General features: G+C 37.4%; 1 protein-coding gene across 3 annotated transcripts in view; it reads right to left on the reverse strand.

The window, feature by feature from the left end:
- LOC135219533 (bcl-2-related ovarian killer protein-like) overlaps window positions 1–16,009 on the reverse strand; it is a 293,728-nt gene extending 277,719 nt beyond the window's left edge. The window contains exon 1 of one of the 3 annotated variants that reach the window (XM_064256369.1): window positions 15,855–16,009. The gene's annotated coding sequence lies outside the window, so the exon portion shown is untranslated. Of the gene's footprint in view, window positions 1–15,585; window positions 15,721–15,854 lie in introns of those variants that run through there. The other 2 variants (XM_064256367.1, XM_064256368.1) reach the window with 2 other exon arrangements.
- Between the last annotated feature and the right edge of the window lie 6,566 nt (window positions 16,010–22,575).

Here is a 22,575-nt window from a genome sequence, read left to right on the forward strand (position 1 = left end):
AACCCAACTGTTAGTCCACCGTCAGAACACATACAAAAATTTGAAAATCGGAAATGAAACAATATGGCCTATCTAGACTTTGCAAAAGCTTTTGACAAGGTAGATCATAATATATTAGCAAAGAAAATTAGAAAACATAATATAATGGATAAAGTAGGAAGATGGTTAAAAGAATTTTTACACACCAGAAAACAGATAGTTATTGCAAACGATGAGAAATCGGATGAAGCTAAGGTAATATCCGGTGTGCCACAAGGTACAGTGTTAGCTGCATTACTGTTTGTTATTATGATTGCAGACGTAGACAGTAATGTTAAGGACTCGGTAGTGAGTAGTTTCGCCAATGACACAAGAATAAGTAGAGAAATTACTTGTGATGAAGATAGGAAAGCGCTACAAAGAGACCTTAACAAAGTATATGATTGGGCAGAGGTAAATAGGATGGTATTTAGCTCTGATAAATTTGAATCAATAAATTACGGAGACAGAGAATGAAAGCTATATGCATATAGGGAACCTAATAATGAGACAATCACAAATAAGGAAGCAGTTAAAGACCTTGGTGTGATGATGAATAGGAACATGTTATGCAATGATCAAATAGCAATTCTATTGGCAAAATGTAAAGCAAAAATGGGAATGTTGTTACAGCACTTCAAAACAAGAAAAACTGAACACATGATTATGCTTTATAAAACATATGTTCGTAGTCCACTTGAATATTGCAATATGATATGGTACCCATATATCAAAATGATATTGCACAAATAGAGTGTACAAAGGTCCTTTACAGCTAGAATAGAAGAAGTTAGGACCTTGACTACTGGGAAAGACTACAATCCTTAAAATTATATAGTCTAGAAAGGAAAAGAGAACGCTACATGATAATTCAGGCATGGAAACAGATAGAAGGAATAGCCGAAAACATCATGGGGCTAAAAATATCAGAAAGAGCAAGCAGAGGTAGATTAATAGTGCCCAAAACTATACCAGGAAAAATAAGGAAAGCATACAGGACATTAATCCACTACGCACCAGCATCGATAATGCAGCATCTATTCAATGCATTGCCAGCTCATCTGAGGAATATATCAGGAGTGAGCGTAGATGTGTTTAAGAATAAGCTCGACAAATATCTAAGCTGCATCCCAGACCATCCAAGATTGGAAGATGTAAAATATACCGGAAGATGTACTAGCAACTCTCTGGTAGACATTAGAGGTGCCTCACACTGAGGGACCTGGGGCAACCCGAACAAGATGTAAGCTCTGTAAGGTAAGGTCTCTCTCTCTCTCGCTCGCTTGCACATCAGTTTCGACTAAGAGAATGTTAATTATGTTTTATTTCACCTGACGAAATCCCCATTTATTTCAAGTGACAGGCATGGAGAGGAGAAACTATCTCTCAGAGGTTATTCATTCATCCTTAATGAATAACACCCCTGCTGTAACATGACCTACTTAGCCCACTGATACATGATTCAGGAGATTCATCTCAATCTCGTTGAACTGACACAACAAATTTACCGCGTATGAAGGCAAAAATAAACTTGTTAGACGAAAATTACTGAGAGAGAGAGAGAGAGAGAGAGAGAGAGAGAGAGAGAGAGAGAGAGAGAGAAGGGGGGCAAGAAACCTGTCCACTGGGACTGTTCCCTCCAGACAGAAGGCAAACACCAGGTCTGCTTATCTTGAAGACAGTCATATGATCTGGAATTGGCCTAGAAGTCGAGCCTTCTCTGCCACGGAGGGTGGATTTTTTTCTTTAAAATTATTCTAAGCTGTTGATGTTCTTTGTCGATGTGTTCTGGGTAACATCCACGGTTTCTGGGTTATGTATTCTAGTGAAAGAGACAGAGGCACGTATTAAATACAGAACATACGCACACATGCATAAAATGCAAAGGCAAGTACTTATAGGTGATAGGTTGGCATGACTGTAGTGAGGGAGGATTAAAAGTTCTACGGGAACGCGAGCTTATGTAGTTTCAACTGTTCGACTGTTTGTTCGCAGAAAAAAAATATTCAAATGAAGACTGTTCGTAAGTGTGCTCAGAAATTAGGAAATGGCGGAGAAAGTTTGCTAAATTGTACTATAAAGGAGCAAATGAAATAGTAAGTATTTGATGTAGCAGTGAAAAGATAGATTAGATATACCAACTCAATACTTAGTAGAAGCCGAAGTGAAAACTAAAAGTTTGATTTTACGGAAATGGTTCAAAATGTGGTCGTTCATGCCTTTCGGGTTTGATTTATGAAACTGTGGTCAGATGACCTGGCAACAGAACCGTCAGGTTATTCAGTACTTCGTGCCTTTAAGGTACGAGAATTTCGTAAGAATCAAGCGAGCCAGGGCTACGATCAAATATGAAGTGGTAGAAACTGGTGGCGACTTTGAAGTTCATGGAGGGGTAAATGGGCCGGCAAAAGATGAATAGTAGGTAGCGGAACAGGAAAATCGGAAGCACGGTGAAAGCAAAAGGTCTGAAGTGCAGAGGAGATGGGAGAAGAAAGCCAGAAAAAAAGTGACTGAATGTGAGCAAGAAGTTATTCTAGAGGGAGGTTACTGTGTAAATGATTCCGAGAGTAAAAGATGCATGCAGCAGAGATACAGCGCCTACGGACGTTGCAGTCTGAAAGCAGACAATAGACAACTGACAGAAATGACGACTGCAAGCGGCTCAAGAGAGAGGAGTTAGTTGCCCCGGAGATTTAGTAATAAATGACACAGAGACGAAGGATGGAAATGGATCAGGAATGAATAGGATTGCCAATATGTGCTTCGGTGCAATGTTTGTTAATTGTTTATCGATTTCCACTTTATTTATTCACTCGTGAAACCGACTTCGCACATCGTACATGATTGATAAGCTGATCATAACTGAACCATCTTTTCAGTACACTACCAATTTCTACTTGTCTAAGAAGCAGACATGGCCTAAAAACACGTGCCAAATTTATTCATCAAATGTTACTTCTCCTCTCCTTTCATCCAGTGCACTCTGTTGCCTGAACTTTCGCATAAAATCTCACTACTATTATTCCAGTTACTGAAAGCCTGAAACTATACAAGAAGAGCAGAATGAGCAGAAATTATAAGAAGACTCCTGATACCACAAATTCCATGACAGTACATTATCAAAATCTGACGAAGCCTAAGGTCACGTAGTAGACCAGTGGTTACCAACCTTTATACCTTCAAGGAACCCCTGAATCAATTTTTTATATCCTAGGGACCTTTTATCTCTCTCTCTCTCAGTATATATTATTAATATATTATATATATATATATATATATATGCTATATATATATATATATATACTATATATTATATATATATATATCTAAATCATATAATATCTACCACTGCTATTCGAGCTGTGTAAATTCAGATCAGTCATTTGCAATACATAATTATTTCAAGGCTTCTTGCGGAACCCTTGATGATGGCATAAGGAACCCCAGGGTTCCACGGAACCCTGGTTGGGAATCACTATAGTAGACTATAAGGTCTGAAGTATCATATGTCCCTTCAAATGAAATGATTACAAAGAGACTAACCCTGAAATACGCAATAAGCCTTTAGAAAGCAAGCCTCCCACGTATATAAAATCTACCCATGGGGAAAAGGTCACATCATTCGTTCCCTAGCACATGAAGAAAGGCCATCTAGAGGCCTTGCATGAAGTCGCGTCACGCAAGCCCTCGTGCTTATACCGAAGGTAAAATGACTGATATGATGACTACACGACTACCGGTGAGTAATTGGAGGTTATCTGGCGTCGTGATTGCATGGGTCATTGACGCCGCGATTACCAGTAAAAAATTCAATCGATACTTGAGAAACTGTCATTGAAAGTCCTATATATAAGAAATGTTCAGATACTCCGTAGTTAGGAAATCAATTAAGTGTTGTAGGAAATTACATGACTCCTGAATTTCTTGAGCGTGGCCAAGTCATTTCCGATTCCCACCGCAATAGAGAATTGCATTTGCATATCAAGATAAGAGAGGACCTCTCTCTGTCTTTGCAGGGCTCAATATGGATATCCACTGACCGAAATATTCAGGCTCAGATTATATAATTATTATCATCGCTTAACTCAGCTGAATAAAAAGGCAATTCTATAGTATACAAAGTAATGTACGGCAATGTGAAAATTAAGTGAACCAAAAATAAATTAAAAACAGATTCATCTATTTTTTTTCAACACCTCGAGACATAGTCATCATTTACTCCAACTTGTGTGCCACATCAACAGATGAGCAGGATAGTCTAATCCAGCCCCTGTCACACCAATGACCACGGAATATAAAATCTGGGCCAAAGGCCAAGCGTTGGGACTTATTATAGAGGGAACCAGGGATCAATTACGAATGTGAAAGATCTCTGTTGAAATACATCTTATGAAAAAAGACAAACAAGAGACCAATCGTCAATGGTTCAAGTCATTACTACTATTAGGAGACAGAAACCTACCACCACGAACTACTCTATCTAAAGAGATAAATCTCCCGCAGAAGCAGACATCCACACAGGATAACGTATTCCAGTAAAGGAAGTTTAAATTACCTAAAACTGGTTGCATTAACTATTTTATCAGTTATAAATTATGAGGCCTTACGAACAATACCTAACGTACAGGCAGCATTTGCTGAAACTTTCATTAGAAGTTTTTCAAAAGAATAGATAACCTTCAGACTCATTCAAGAAAATGACATCCACCTGAAGGGGAGGATGGGGAGGGAAATCTGTAAGAGATCTGCTAATCGACAATGCTTTCATTTAAGCGTTTATTCTGAGCTGAAATGAAATTGTGAGTAGGAGGGCTTCAAAGGTGTCACAAGAGGGAGACCTCGCAGTTGCACTATGAAACAATTGTTAGGAGGGGGTGGGAAGTAAGATGGCCGAAGAGAATATGAATGGAGGTACAGTAAAAGGGACGAAAGGTGTTGCACCACTTACGAGATATCCAACAGCTGCTATAGTAGATTCACATCAACCGTGCATTTGAAGTCTAGGCCAGTCCCTGACGACGTTCCTGATTGGCTGTTGATAAGCCACTCACAGGGCTGGAAACTCTGTCTCTCTCTCGAGTTCACATGGGTAGGATCTATGTTTCACCTCTCCTGAGGTATACTTCTTTCAGGAGAGGTGGAACATACATCCTGCCTATGTGAACTCTCTCGAGAGAGACTGGGTTTCCAGCCCTGTGGTTGGCTTATCAACAGCCAATCAGGAGCGTCCTAAGGGAAGGGCCTAGACATCAAATGCACGGTTGATGTGAATCGACTATAGCTAGAGTGAGGGTATGGTCTAAGAATGACCATGGGTGGGGAGGCCCTCGTCAGCAGTACACGAGAAAAGCAACGGCCTCCGTGAAAAGAAGCCGATATCAAAGAGACCGAACACTGCAGTCAGTCGTCAATCGTCGAGTCGAAGCTCTTTGTTCGAACGAAGATCACTCGCCGTCAATAACCTGTACACCTTTAGAACACAAGAGGTGAGATTCAATGACGCTTATTCCAAGATCTTGCAGATCAAACAGGTCCGAATTCATTCATTCGCCGCTCTTACATGCATTCACACCCAATTACACGTATTTACTGAACTTGAAAACGTACCCACTTGGTATAAAAAGTCTTAAAAACCATTCATGCATGATAACTACATGTATACACCAGTTACAGTGATGCCATATATATATATATATATATATATATATATATATATATATATATATATATATATATATATATATATATATATATATATATAGATATATATACACATATATATATATACATATATATATATATACATATATATATATATATATCATATCTATATACATATATATAAATATATATATATATATATGTATATATATATATATATATAATATATATATATATATAAATATACGTATATATATATATATATATATTTATATATACATGTATATATATATATATATATATATATATATATATATATATATATATATGACTGGTAAAAATGTTCTGTAACAACAGAATTCCATCTAATAAAAGGAGCCCATAAAAACACCAAAATGTAGAGAGAAAAGTACTATATTTTAGAGACTGCTGTCTCTCTCTTCAGGTATATGAATGAGAAAAGTTTACAGAAAAGGTGGTATTTATACCAAGAGATCCGTCCACAAGTAAGCCAATTTAGGTCACCCCCGCTGATAATCTTCCTTTAATCTTCTTAAGCGTTGGTTGAATGAACACTTCGTCGACGACATCTGAGATCCACGCCCCTTTTGAGATGTTCATTACCTGCTTCTCTTTTATTAAGGCCGATTCCATCATTTGACTCTTGTACCGGCAGTTGCTGCTATAAATTACACGTGACATATTCCAGTTTATTCTATGGTTATGTTCATTTATATGGTTGAAAATAGCCGAGTTCTGTTGTGATGCCATATATATATATATATAATATATATATATATATATATATATATATATATATATATATATATATAAATAAATATATATACATATGTAATATGATACTTATATCATATATAATATGAATTGGATGAATATGTTGATAATATGATAAAAATTTGCCCAACAAAATAAAGTTTTCCAAGAAAAAATGGTTGGCTGTGTGTTGGAACTAGACAAAAATACGGAACAATGAACGCTACCACATTTTTACAAAGGCCTAACCCTCTGCAAACCTGCAAACTATCACCCAATTTCCTCCGTCCGAGGAGCTAAACCGATGCAACGGATCCCACTCCTGCAACGAGAACTTTCCCAACGAAGCACAACTCGATTTTCCTCTCCAAAGGAATTATTTCGCAATCCCGACGATCACCGAGGCAGACATGTGCCATCGGGCACCGAATGGCTAAAACAGTCCATGCATTCCTCTGCTACGACACGAACTCTGTCCACTCATTACTTTTGCTCCATTGTTAAAGGTTCCACTGGTAAATTATATGGATCTAAAAAAGCAAAGCCTTGCCATTCTGAAATTTAGCAACGTTGGGTCTGGCCAATGCTCGGTTATGTGACCAACAAGAAATGTGGGACGTCATCCAAAGGCTAACCACCTGATTAAGAATATTTGAGAGAGAGAGAGAGAGAGAGAGAGAGAGAGAGAGAGAGAGAGAGAGAGAGAGAGAGAGAGAGAGGCTGACTAATATCTTTATGATCTAACGTCACAACAATAGTCCTCAACACCGACAGAGTTGACTACAATATAATATAATATCATAAACCAAAGCCAAAGCAAAAAGGATCACACGGAAACCTTGATATCCTACTTAAGAAAAAACTATTAACTTATCTGAACAGAAAACTAAACTATGAAACTATAAAAACAAACAATACATATGCAAGATAAGAAATCCCAGTTTTACCCTTAAAAAATGAATTCCCATCCAGACATAACTGAATCCTCTTTTAACTCATCGGATACGTTAAGTACAAGCTATGTGCTACACATAATTGGAACCTAACAAGTTGTTGCGCAAAGCAGTGCAACGAACTGTCTGAGCGTCTTCCGGAAGGATAACAGCAGCAGCAGCAACAACAACAGCAATAGCAGCAGCAGCAGCATTCCGTGAAGGTGGACATTAGTATGTCCCCGAGGGTAGTGAGTTTTGGGGGGACAGAGATTCGAAATGGGGCACTGTCACCCTAGCTGGATAACAAGGAAGCAGCTGTTGACAGCACGAAAGACGACTGGGAAACCTACTAGAATGACGAAGGAAAAAAAAAAGTAGCTGAAGATAGTGAGGTACAATGTTTGGTGAATTATCTGACTAGTAATGCTAAAACTACGAGTGACGACAATGGTGAAAATTTTTTTTTACAATATTGATTAGTCTACCTCTGAATTACGGACTGCCGATGAGCAAGAACCACCTATCAAATAAAACGGGCTTCGCCGAGGAAAAAAAATGATTCATATTTTCAATAAAGAAACTGAGCTATCTCACTCGGTAGAAGGTCTAAAGAATTAAATCCTGCTTTTGCTCTCTGTAACTCGAATTTAAAACATTTCGTTCGCATTCGGCCGAATAACAATGTTATCGAATCAACCACCTACCTACTCATCAAAGAGACGCTATGGAATCGCAGGGATCAAATCAAGAGACCATGTTCAATATTCCCATCCTTGAACAGATGCCGCATGGCTATGGGTGTTCCCCTTCCTCAAGTTACTGTATGAACAATCTGTATAAGGAATTTTCCTTAAAGGACAACACTCAAGAACAATGTTCTGCGGAATGTAATGTTTCAGGTACCCTGATGACATTTATTTGACCAAAAACGGAAAATTGAAAACTTTATAAGGTAAATTAAATTAATCCATAAAATTCACTATGGAAATGGAAAATGTTTGTCGTCTACCATTTTTGGATTGCTAATACACGAAAGTATAAATGGATTTAATGTATAAATTTCACAAGATATAGGTCAAATGCACAGATTTTAAGGAAGGGAAAACATATTTTTTCACTAATCGGCTTAGGGTTCCTCCTCACCTATCAACCGCCCGTTTGCATGTTTATTCTATACCCCTGGCATATATATATATATATATATAATATATATATATATATATATATATATATATATATATATATATATATATATATATATATATATATTATATATATAATATATATATATTGCAAATTTCAGCAACAATGTATCAGTCCTCTTATCTTGATGATTAAGCCGGCAGAATTATTATATACTGTGGCATGTCTGCACACATGCATCACGCGTTTTTTTTTTTTTTTGTGATTTCAAGATTATATATATATATATATATATATATATATATATATATATATATATATATATATATATATATGTGTGTGTGTGTGTGTGTGTGTGTGATCAAGTTCCTTTTTGTAGGTGTAGGCTATATAATTCCTCGTCTTCAATGAAGACATGCTGTGAATTAAGCGTAAGGAACCTATTATGCCACCTAATACTAAGTAGGATATTGAGAAATATGGTTTTATTAGTTCGGCTGATGCTTTTCCTAATTACTACATGTTCATGTTTTCATGACGTCTTGTGTTTCGGTAATAAGCTCCTGCTCCATCTATATATATATGTATATATATATATATATATATATATATATATATATATATACATATATATATATATATATATATATATATATATATATTTTCATAAGCACCATTTGTAAAGGTAGCAGGAGCTTATTACCGAAACACAAGACGTCATGAAAACCTGAACATGTAGTAATTAGGAAAAGCATCAGCCGAACTAATAAAACCCTATTTCTCAATATCCTACTTAGTATTAGGTGGCATAATAGGTTCCTTACGCTTAATTCACAGCATGTCTTCATTGAAGACGAGGAATTATATAGCCTACACCTACATAAAAGGAACTTGATCACATAATTGTCGCTCCGCCCAAACAACTAAAGGAAGACCGCTGAGTTCGTAATGCCGGGATTACTTTCCCAACAACTCGAATTGTAGAGGACAAAAGAAAATAAGATTCCGACACCTCAGTCATGGCGATGGGATGTGCCATGCACACCTGATACAAAAAGAACTGCTATAAGGAATAACACGGTATTGTTACTGCTACTCATCCAAATAATGGGAGGAGACATAACATCATAACAGCGTCTGTTCACATACCTGTAGCGGTGTGGAGGCGGAATGAGTCACATGTACCTACTATATTTCATACAACAAATGCTTATGGGACGGTCCTTACTCTCTGCCGTAACTCTTTGCCACAATTTTGTTTCTCTGTAACGAACACGTACGATGTTCTGCAGTCTCCACAGTATCATTCAATCTTAACAAGCGCTGGTTACCTATCATACCTAAAGAGTACTAACTACACAAACTGGAAAGTATTTAACAACGTTAAAAAAAATAATGTGATACATATCGGTATTACCAGTTTGTCAAATGGAAGATGAATACATACCTATTAAGATATGGTTTTCCTTTTGTTCAATTATGTATTTTTTTTGAGGGGAGAGGCAATACAGCGCTATAAATTTTTATATTAAATCACACCGCAACATACTGTAAATTTTACATGGATTTTCAGTCTGAAAAATACATTCAATTAAAGCTTCTTACCTTCGATACGTGACCAATCCAACCTCTGCAAAAGTTAAAAAAGGTTTGGACCATATTTTCTAGACTTTCATCTCTCTTATAATCTACTAAGTAAAAAAAATGACTGCAAAGCCATGCATCAGCACAGAAATGATTGACAATCTCACCAAATTATCGACCCACTGATTTCCGGTGATAAGAAAGGTGCGCATACTGCCACTCACTATCTTGCACCATTGTTCGCGCCCACTCTAATAACAACGTACACAGTCATCCGGAAAACAAAAGCATTACGCTGCAGTTTCCATTCCAGTAAGGTGCTACCCAGAACAAAATTACCAAGTACCTACAGAGAGAAAGACATACAACGTCCTCCATCAAAGCATGTAGCAATATCTGCAGTTTTACACACCTTGAACATATGGCTAACTACTCAGAAGCCGAGTCGAAACCACTGCGCAATCTGTAGCTATAAAATTGATTAAAGTCGCTTTTGATTAAAAACTTTACAACTGATTCTCATATATTTACATATAAGGTGGCATACGAGTATGCACGCCGTCAATAATTACTTTTCAGTGAGTGGAAAACTAAATCACGATTCATTTACCTTAACTAGACAGGGGAACCCAGGGTACAAGAGTCGGTTTTATTTTAAGCCATTCTATAAAACTACGATGGTCTTGCTGGCGAAATAAAAGTGCAGACACCCTCCCTCCTTCCCCCTCTCTCTTTGTACGTGTGCCTATGTGCGTGTGAGGTTATTTAGCTCAACTCGCAACCACAGATATAGAGGGGATCTATATCTATGCTCGCAACTCTTGACTTACACACTTCGACAACTACACAAGGCAGCAATCATTAGCAGCTGTGACCCATCAAATTATAAACAAAGTCGATATAAAATCAATAAAACTTCGTTTCAAAACTTTTCTGTTCTACCAGTTCTTTGGTCACGTGAGACACTAATACTGAAAACAATTATATAATAAAGATACATTAGTCAAAGAAACGTAGACTAGTTCCCAGATCCTTTTAACAGTATTTTAATGTTTTCTCTTATTTCAATGAAGATGCCTCAATATCATCAGCATCGTTTCCAGAATAGCTTGACACACAAAAACAATACACAATCGAACCATTAAAAATATGATTTTAATTCTACAAAACCAGAGGTGGAGTAACATACTAGGATGATCTATTTGGAAGACTTTAAAAATAGGCAGTTTTAAATGATACTTGAATATACATATATATCAGAGAGAGAGAGAGAGAGAGAGAGAGAGAGAGAGAGAGAGAGAGAGAGAGAGAGAGAGAGAGACTTTTCTAAGTTAAACGGAAAAGTTTCCGACGAAAAAAATCTGGACATTGGTCTAGGCCAGTGGCTCCCAACAGGGGAGTAATTTGATTTTTAAGGGGAGGAGCAATTCGAGAATGTTTAAACCAAGTTAATGGCCTTTTAGGTTTCCTCCGCGTGAACAGGAGTTCACTTTCTAAAAAATAAGAATTGTATATCACCCAGGGGGCATCAGGAGGTGAAAAATCTGCGTAGCGCCGACGAAGGGGGGTGAGAAACGTATGAAATGAACCAGTGTTCTGTCTGGATTACCTGGAGCGAATGAACCAACTGACCGATGAAAGACAGGACAACTCAGAAGTCTTCTGAGAATGGGCGGGAAGAGGCCTCGGAAACTGCTTTGATGGGAGACGGGAGGGTGAAAGAACGACAGGGCCTGCGTATCCGCGAAGGGTAAAATTGTGGTAATTGGCAAAGTACAGACATGAAAGTCAACGTCTCCATATGAAATTTCCGGTTAGTGCATTATGTGACTGTCAGAAAGACAAAGGTTTTTCGTTTTCCTGCACAGCTTGGCTGAGGAACACTGAGTCTGACCAGTACTTGGATGGGTGACCATTGAAGCCAGAGGCCACTGTCAAATAAGCTAAGGTGTGAGAATTGCGACCTCATCCCTTGGCAAAATAAATACACGTTGAAAACTTCATAGGTCAGAGATAACGCCACCCTCTCAACACGCCTTTATATATATATATATATATATATATATATATATATATATATATATATATATTATTTTTGACTTTTTTTCTTTAGTACATAAAGTACGATTGCAAACAACCAATATAAATTTCCTGCCATCGCAACACGAAACGGAAGGCGCATACGCATGCGCGACACGCTACCTGTATAACCTGTCAAAAGCACAAGCTAAACGTTCTTCACTAGCGCATAACAATGAACTTGGTAAAGAGACAATAAGGAACTAGAAACCGTCAAGTCTTCCCCACTGGCGCAACTAATTCGTCTAGTTACTAATAACAGAAATTATTCGTAAATCAAACCGGTTTTTTAATGCAATTCTAGAAAGCTCGCGGAATGATGATGATACGCGCAGTTCCATGCGGGTGATAAAGGGTGGGCCTGCATTGGAGAGTTGAGAAACAAGGTCTATCGATAAAAGCATAACCTATACAGATGTTACGTTGTTTATGCAGGTACAGAATTTTTCATCCTGACTGTGGAACACTCTCCGGACGGTGTGCGCCTGCACTCCCAAAAGTGCAAGCGAAGATGCAAATCATTTAGCCTACTCCCCTAAAGCAATTCTCTTAGAATTTTATCATTTGCTTACATTCTAACCTATTTACTACTTTGTTCATTTTTTTATTCTAATAACTGACCTCTTCATTCTGTATTTTCTATAAGCTTCTGTTACTTCTTTCAAATAAACACCGTATTCTTTGTAAACTTGAATATTAAGTCAAGGGTTCCTTATGAATGGGGTTCATCTTCTGAATAATAACAATACACATACTACTAAACAGCTTATTCATGCATTGCTCGACATTGTACAGACATACATGCACACAAATTATAATATATATATATATATATATATATATATATATATATATATATATATATATATATGTGTGTGTGTGTGTGTGTGTGTGTGTGTGTTTCCCTCAACACGGAGTGGTGGCACATCAAAAAATATACGATGGTCATGACCAACTACTTGAAATGTGCCTGTTTAGAGGACTTCCACAATATTAGCCGCTTCCTATCTCCAACGGAAGGCTCATCGAAACTTCAATACACATGTCATTCGCCTCAAAGTTGCTCATACTCGATCGTTAAACAAACAAACAAACAAACACACAATAGATTATAATATATATATATATATATATATATATATATATATATATATATATATAATATAATGTGTGTGTGTAATTGTAATGTCCACAATCCCCTCTTCTCTGATTCTTCTCGCTTTTTTGGATTAGCTTATCACTACAAAATCTTAAAAGATCCAAGTGCAAGATATAAGAAGAATTTATGATGTCCGGTTGTGGGAAACGATCCAGTCCCATAATCACATGGCACCCAGGTTAGTTTCCCGCTACCGGATATCATAATTTCTTCATATATCTTGCACTTGGATCTTGCTTCTTAGGGACAAGCGAATGAAAAACAAGCGCGAAGATTTTGAGAAGATAAGAGGGCATTGTGGCTCTTACAATTACATATGTATCTGGTAAAAAGTGACCAGGAGAGAGAGAGAGAGAGAGAGAGAGAGATTTTCTCCAAACTGAGACTCGCCACAGTCGATCAACCAACAGGTACTGATTCACTACTTTTAACAGGTTGCCGAGCTACCCGATTCATAACTAGTAGCGGTGAGGTGTGGCGGTTAACACACACTTTAATAACTGGAAAATGCATCGATATGCAAGAATACTTCTTTACAACAGGCTACTTATCCTGTCCCACTCTACCGAGGGCGCTCTCCAAGACCAGATAATTCGTTAGACATAGGTTGGCGGAGATGTCAAGTAAAAAGAATGACCATGGCGCTTTTGTGTCAACTAATGACACCAAATAAAGACTCAACTGCCAGATTTGAGAGGGGTCATTTTAACAATAAACTGTGTGGGCTCACTGCAAAATGATAGACTAAAATAAGCTTACCACAGAATTGACAAAAGATATAGTGGTATTTCTACAGCAGCAGTCCGCACGGACTGCAAGGAACGTAACCGCGTATACGACATCCACTAGGGATTGGGGCGTCCAATGTATTTCGCCGTGTTTAGTACTGGCCCCCGGGGGTTAATTACAGTCGTCCGAATAAATATTACTTAAAATTCTTATTCAGTAGGTAAAACTGCACAGTAAACCGCAACTGCCATAGTCTAGGTCGCCGCGGATAAGTACCCAAGATCTACCATATAATATATATATATATATATATATATATAGATATATAATATATAATATATATATATATATAATATATATATATATATATATCTAATATATTATATATATATATATATATACTATATATATATATATATATTTATTACAGCACTTGTTTTCCTTCCATTTTATAATATATCCTTTCAGTTTATGTAAATTAAAGGTATCATTATGTCTTGTATAATATTTGTATACGTATTAACTGCGTTGTTCTTTCTGGAAATATTTGATTTCAGCTGAACATATGGAATATTGAAAGAAGTCAATGTAACATTGTATTTTTTCTTTATCACATCTTTCTTCACTTAAATTATTGCCATAGCAATTCCACTGCATATATATATATATAATATATATCTATATATATATATATAATATATATATATATATATATATATATATATATATATATATACATATATATATATATATATATATATATATATATATATATATATAAATTTGCCCCCTCTTGGAAAATATAGTGGGCGCGCATATGCTCATGGCTACCCTTATAAAACAAATACTATAAGTCTACAGGCCCTAGACCTACTCGTAGTTCAACTAGTTTCAAGTGGAATTCTCCTCAAATGCAACCGACCCGTTTGCTACCCGCCAGAGTCCAAAGGTCCACACAAGGTCCCTTACTCCTTTCACAGTTTTCTGCATTCACGGCCAAAGCCCCGTGATGACATATGGCCAGCCTAATCTAAACCAACCAAGCCAGGTGTACCACAGACTTGACTTTACAAGTAAGAAAGAAATAAAGGAAAAAATTGCCTGACCTAGGCAATGCCTGGAAGTCTGCCGTGCCCTCCCTTCCAGCATGACCCGATACTTACTTGAAAACCTTGAAACAACAAACCTGAATGTATGGGTTCCTTTACGCTGAAATGCCACGAAATGCGATTGCATTTCTCAACCTTGAGTCCTTCTGAATTATTATGCAACATTGACATGAAAACATCTCAAGTAGTACTACATACCTTCGTAGCTCACATAGCTAAGCCTATAGCAAATGTTTTTCCTCTCATTCAATACACAGCAGCATATTACCTATGGGTCAACCATAATAACGTGCAATTTCACATTCTTTCTGATGATGCAATCTACAGTAGACACCGGTTGAAAAATACCTGTTATCTATTAACACTAAAAAATATTTTGGGTATATGAACTTACGAAGCTCCCAAAAGTAATTGACACTCGCTATAGCCATTCGACAAGTGAATGACACCAAGTACTTTTAAATTTGGTGCAACAGTAGGGGAAACTTTCGTTTACAAAAATCGCACTAAGAGTAGATGTTGCACTTATTCGAAAGCTATTGCCTCTGGTCGGAAAGCAAACATTTGTAAGATATAAATGGATAAGAACACGTAAAAACACTAAGTAAACCCATGAAAGGTGGACGCCACAATGGACTCCACGAGACGGAACGACCAACACACCTTCTCCAACGACGGCTGAGCCGACACTGGCATTTTAGTTGTTGTTCACAGTTCACTGTTGTTGGGGCACGAGCCGGGCGCGAATGTAAAGACCCCGCGGCTCATATCGGTTACGTTCAGTCGCTATTTAACGTGGACACATGTCCAACATTTGTCGCGATATGCAAACAACAAAATTATTAGGGCTAAGTTATGCTTAAGGTAGCTTGAATTCAATATTACGGGAGCGTGCGCGCTCACACACACACAAACAAACACACGCATATATATTTTATATAAATGAACTGTAATAAAAATATTCTGGCACGACATTTTGATAACAGAAAAGAAACGAAACTGCTGGGAAGGAAAATGCATATGCCGCTGCATTATTTACAAACAGCTTTTAGTCCTTGGTTAAGAATTTGTTCATAATTTGAAGTCTCTTCCGACGGTTAACCACAAAGATTTAAACCATCACATGATATACTACATCAGTGAAGCTCCGTAAAGTGAAATTATACAATTATTTAGTAACGAAATCTAGTGTCATCTTATGTCGTTTGTGTCAAATTTTCTAAGCCATTGCAGGCTGCTCTGGGAGCAAGGGCCCGTGCCAGTAAAGAAGTCTGGCTTAAGTTATAGCAAAATTCCGTAGCGTAACTCGAACATCCCACGCTGAGGTGTATATGAACGCACCCAGGTCTGGGTGTCTATATAGAAAGTGAAAGTGGTGACGTCACTGCATCCCGCTGAATGTCGACTGCATCATTGTTGAAATGTTGAAAACATGAAGTTGTCACCAAATCGGAGGTCAGTTGCAGAAAATGAAGTTAAACAAACATCTCGCGAGCTCGTTTTGGTTTGTCTTCTGATCGTCAAAAGATAACAATGACTGAGACTTAAATTTGGTGCAACAAGGAAATACGGAGAAACTAGACTGTTTGTCAATCGCTAAGCGTGTTCGAGAGATGCTTCACCATCTGTTTTCCACTCGAAGGTCATGTTAACATAATAGTGGTATAGAATCGTGAGGCCTTGCCCAAGGTCAAAGGTTAAAAGTTCAATAGTCCTTGATTCTGTTGTCTTCCTGCAATACCAAAAACAAACGAAACAACACACATGAATGCGCCGCTGGCGATGTTGCATTGTCTATGATATACACGTTATTAGTACGCTAACAATGCGCCAAAGATGATTGGTTAAGAGCAACGCTCAAAAGTCTTGTTTGTACGAATTATAATGAACTGTCCTTTCCGTATTTGTTTATCGAATTAAATTATCTGATGATTACTTCACTATAGAAACAATTAACTTACAGTTTAGTTATTATATACCCAAATGATTATTACATTCGTCTTAATCTAAATTGGACTGTACAATACACTTTACCTACATAATATATGCAAGACATTACATTACACACACACACACACACACACACACACACACACACACACACACACACACATATATATATATATATATATATATATATATATATATATATATATATGTCTGTATATGAATATGTAATTGTATGTATTTATTTGTGTAAATAAACTAAACATTTTATAAGACGGCAGTACATTATTTTTGAAACTCAATCCAGCTTAGTGCATTTTCCGCTTAATCAGTTTACCAAGTAATTTATCCCATTAAACGAAAATTGTAATATTGGGGAATATAGGTGTATGGCGCCTGTGCAAAAGGTAAGTAGAAGTATCAGGAGCAGCAACTGACCGACCACCTTCACGTATTACTCTCCGAAGTTCCAGGAATCATATACCTTGAGTGTAGATACAGAAATTTTGCATCAGAAAACACTACAAGTATTTGTTTTTTCACTCTTTCGGAACGTTGACCGTGAGTTTTACCTCGGACTTGTTCAAAATGATTTTATTAATGATTCGGACTTGATGAGATGTAATTACGGCTTCCATACAAGTATACGAACTTCTTAAGTTATTTGTCAGAAGTAATTTACTTGTTTTCATCCAGTTTCCTGGGTGTTTTTTAAGAGTCTAGCCTTATCTTTGGCCCCTAAAGTCATGTCCCAGGACCTATGCTCTTTATTTGGTTCTTCATTGCGCCCAGATTGTTGGCCTGACACAAGAAGTACAAATAATGTAACGCATGTTACAATGACTGGTTCCTCAACATTCAAAGAGAGAGGTGGAGTTATTGCTACTCTGAAAGAGGATGTTTAGAATTAATCACTGAACTATAAGAAATGTCTTCATTGTGGTATGAGGTTGAAATCCAGCATAACTAAAGCCTTGATAAATTTTTTTTTCTTTTTTCCCATAGATATTTCATTAATAATTCGGTGGGCTATACTGACTCCCATACCTACTTCACTAGCTAGACTCTGATACCACATTCTACTTTGCGTTCTTCATTTCCGTCCTGAAATTGATCTGCATGTAGTACCTTTTGCTTTAGTCGATTTTTGTCAATATGAAATAGACATAAACAAAAGGGGCACGGTCTCATCGATATCTAAGATTTCTGGATTGGTAGCCCATTTCCACATACCACTTGGCTAGCAGACATTCCCAGTGTTAGACCATTCCTCTTTGGTCGCCTACTCATCCTCAGAAATGCTTTGTAAGACTTCAGGTCTATTTCGACATTCAGTTGCAAACCTCTCGATATTCATTTCCAAGAAGCTTTATCGCATTAAACCTGGCATTCCTCAGAGTCCGTTTTCTATCTCTGTTAATAGATATTTGATCTGATATTTGTGTTTTCTCTTGATTAATAGCTGTCTAATCTGTTAATCGTTTTCTCTTTTGGTTATTAGGTATCTGATCTGTTGATCTTTTTCTCTTTTGGTTATTACTAGCTGTCTGATCTGTTATTCGTTTTCTCTCTCGTTTAATAGCTGTCTGATCTGTTATTCGTTTTCTCTCTCCGTTAATATGAATTTGATATATCATAGGTAAGTGGTCTACTCGGCCTCTATGGCTTCCATCTGGAGATGTCGAAGTGAAATTATGGATGTTCTTTTGTTGGAAAATTTAACCTTGTAGCTACAGTTTTGTTAGTTTCAGCATCTTTGTAGATTATTTTTAAATAGACAGAGAGAGAGAGAGAGAGAGAGAGAGAGAGAGAGAGAGAGAGAGAGAAGGGGGGGGGGGGCGATCTGTTCGAGTACGGCATATACAAGTGCAATACGTACAGCCGTTGCATTTCGCTGTCACTGTTCAATGTAAGTCGCTAATAAACCCTAAGGGGTTTACACTCCCATTTCCGTCGATTAGACTGACAAAACGAGGAATTTTACGATATGCGCTTATTACTTTCTCGCGCGCGTGCATGTGCTTTCAGTGCATGACCAACTTTCATTAGGACTAAATTTTTATGATTCCAAGTCGTTTTTCATCTCGCATTATTACCAAATTTGTTTTTTCATATCTCGTCGTTTTACTGAAGTCTTGTCACCTGGAAGACTGATTACTCATGCTGCTTTCGAAATTCCCTTTTCGTGTCGCCTTTCATTGATCAAACTCTTTCCATCCTGTTGCTCTGACCATTATCTTTCACTCTTAATTATTGTGACAGTGAAACTGAAATATAAATCAAATCCATTTGAGCATTTTAGCTATAAATTGTTTATCACTGATATGGCTGAAGGATTACTGCCTAAACCTTTTAAAGCTCAAGCTCTCATAGACTGAATCCTGCCTCCAAACTTGGTTCATTCAACGCCTTACCCTCAGTCACTTTCACATGGCTTGCATACCTCGAATACCGGTGTGGATGTGTTTTGGTAGCACTATCTTCTTCGTCATCACCAGCAGAAACAGCAGCTGCATTCTGCTCTCTGGCAGGTCATGATAAATTATACCTCCGTTGTCTTCATTGTCGTTGCAACATTCCCTCAGTTCATCAATCATTTCAAGTTTTATCTCGTTTTTTTCTTTAATCTAACCTACTGCCTCCCTTTTCCGTGTCCAGACCTCCTACAGTAGTTATGCAGAACACACGCGCGTCAACACGGGTATCTGACATCATATCCAAGGTTACTAAAACGCTCATTCTGTCTCAAAGCATGCGCATTCTTCATTGTCAACGGAACTATTATCATTTGCGTCTTGGCTGTATAAATGTTCCGATGGTAAAAAAATATTTTACTGTCAGCGCCAGCCAGGTCTTCGGAACCTTTTTTTTCGAGAGAAGTTACTTTCGGCCTCACGAAAACCAAGGTTGACGAAAACCTCCACATCTCAGACAGTCGGGGAGTGAAGGGGACGCCTACGAATAAGCTCGTTGGCTCGCTTCACTCCGATTTCCATTTGCATAAAAAAAAATTTTGCACTTCTTTTATTAGCCATTTTTTACTTTTAGTTTGTAAACGACTGCATTTCACATGCAATGCAATAATTATTTCTAAGACGTACACAGTGCTAAGACCATATACTTTTAAATCTGCATGGAGAAACCATTTGATTTTGTTTTTTTTTAATGAATGAAATTCAGGAAAATAACCAGCGTAGAAATCCACGCCGTCTGAAGCTCTACCCGGAACTCGAAAAAATTACACGACATAAAGCAAAACAGAATAGCAAATGCAACAATTCCAAAAAATAACTGCAGTGCATAAGTACTCCTTATCTCGAATCACAATGTCTCCACCGGCGGCAATTCCTATTTGACCTTTAACCTCTGCTTATCAGCTTCACTAGTGAAGTATGCTTGTCAGATATGAAGTCTCAACTTTATTTCCTTCTTGGCTGGGATATTTGGCTTTTTCTTATGTTCTTTCTGTTTACGTTCAAGCTTTTCTGGAGTGTCCATTGCAATCATGCATCTTCCCTGCTTTTAGCTGTCTCCTTCCTCTCCTGCTTTTGGAAATGGTCGAATATTCTCAGGCGCAAACTGCTGTTGTGATGATGGTGCAGGTTGTTGTGCTTGTAGGTGGTGAAAACCCCCCTGGGCAACCCTGTTTCTATCTTTCTTCACATAATCATGTTCTACCTGAACCATCCTTTTCTCGAAACTGCTTAAGTTTCTATAGCAGCAGCAGCAGCAGCATCCCTTACCCTATTGGTTTCCTTCTTATACTTTCGTCCCATGAAAGGCTTTAGGAACTAGAATCAATCTGAAGCAAGGGTTAGGCTATTTTTTTGTAATGAGTGGTCCTATGATGGGTTTATGAAGTGCTTTATAGGGTAATAAGGGGGCTAATGAATGGATACATAAAATATAACGTAAATATTGTTAGTGAAAATCTTATTGTTTCTTAGTCGGAATTCATAATTAGTAAAGCACTCGCTAGGAGGGATGATTCGGACACGTCCGAATCATCCTTACCCTAGACTGTCCGAACCATCCCTCACAAATCATAACCATTTGATGACGCCCTCGGCCCTATGTCCTTTGAGATTACAGGTGGGTAACAGCTACAACATCGTCATACAGTACAAATTCACACCCAAACTCATCATATTCACTACACCACACCTTACAATTCAAACGTCATTACATAGGAAATTAGAAAAACCACAAAATTTAACCTCTATACTAAAGTATACGCCATTTATCAACCAAAGTCCATGTGTCAATAGTAAACAAACTCTCGCTATTTCACGTGATTTTTTGGAGCTGAGGGCCCCTTACGTTTTCCAGGAAATGTGCTGTCCGGACCATCCCATTGTCCGAATCATCACCGCTCTCCCCTATTATTATTATTATTATTATTATTATTATTATTATTATTATTATTATTATTATTATTATTATTATTATTATTATTATTATTATTATTATTATTATTATTATTAAGGAAAGCAGCCCAGGGCGGAAAAAGAAATATAGAAGCAAAATCTAATCTGTACCAGAGAATCAACGAGGAAAAATCAAATACAATATGTAAACAATGAAACGAGACTCACGTGAATATAATCAGCAAAAGGCAATTGCTCTCACTTTAACTTGTGAAGACCATTCTGTAATTTGGTTACACAGCTGGTATAAGGCCTTCTGGTACTTCTCTTGAAGGAAGAGGCAAGACTAAGAGAATAGACTTCGTAACTGGCACTCTGTGGTGCACGGTGTCTGGGAAGATCTGAAAGCAAAGGGTCATCAGAATTACGAAGAATTTTAAGTCATAGAACTTCAGTTTTTGGCCAGCGCATTAGCTGCGCGTCAACCACCGAAGACTAATAAGGGGAACATTATCTTAAATATGTAGGAATAAGAGAATAAGAAAATTCTTCAGGGTAAATGGTCTTCAAAATTGCCCAAGTTTAAAACTACCTTTTTGACACGTGACCTTAAGAGTTATCACCTTGACTTTAGGAGACACCGTTAAATAAAGGGGTTGAATCCCATCACCTTCAGAATATGATACATATTACCGTTAGTCTGAAGAGCTTTCAAGACTTTAACTTTAGCTTTCAGGAAATAGGAGGGACTAAACAGACAGACATCCGTGAACAGACCGACAGGTCACCTGCTGATGATACTCAGTACTGGAAAATGTAGCGAGTCCATAACAAACTGAAATGATCACCAGCTCTTAATTACTGAAATGAGATCTTTCATATTCACAACTGATTATTAATCCTATTTCCTGCCGAGAGCGACCAGATTTGCTGAAGAGCAGCACCAATATGTAGTTAATGTGCCTCGCTGTTGAACTTCTCAGTTCCAGAAGACGTCCTTTATTCCTCATACCGTTGGACTGTGGAACAGTTTCCCTGAGGATCTTGTCCAATTGGAACCTCGAAAGTTC

This window comes from Macrobrachium nipponense, chromosome 1 (assembly GCF_015104395.2).
Source record: "Macrobrachium nipponense isolate FS-2020 chromosome 1, ASM1510439v2, whole genome shotgun sequence".
Lineage (NCBI taxonomy): Eukaryota > Metazoa > Arthropoda > Malacostraca > Decapoda > Palaemonidae > Macrobrachium > Macrobrachium nipponense.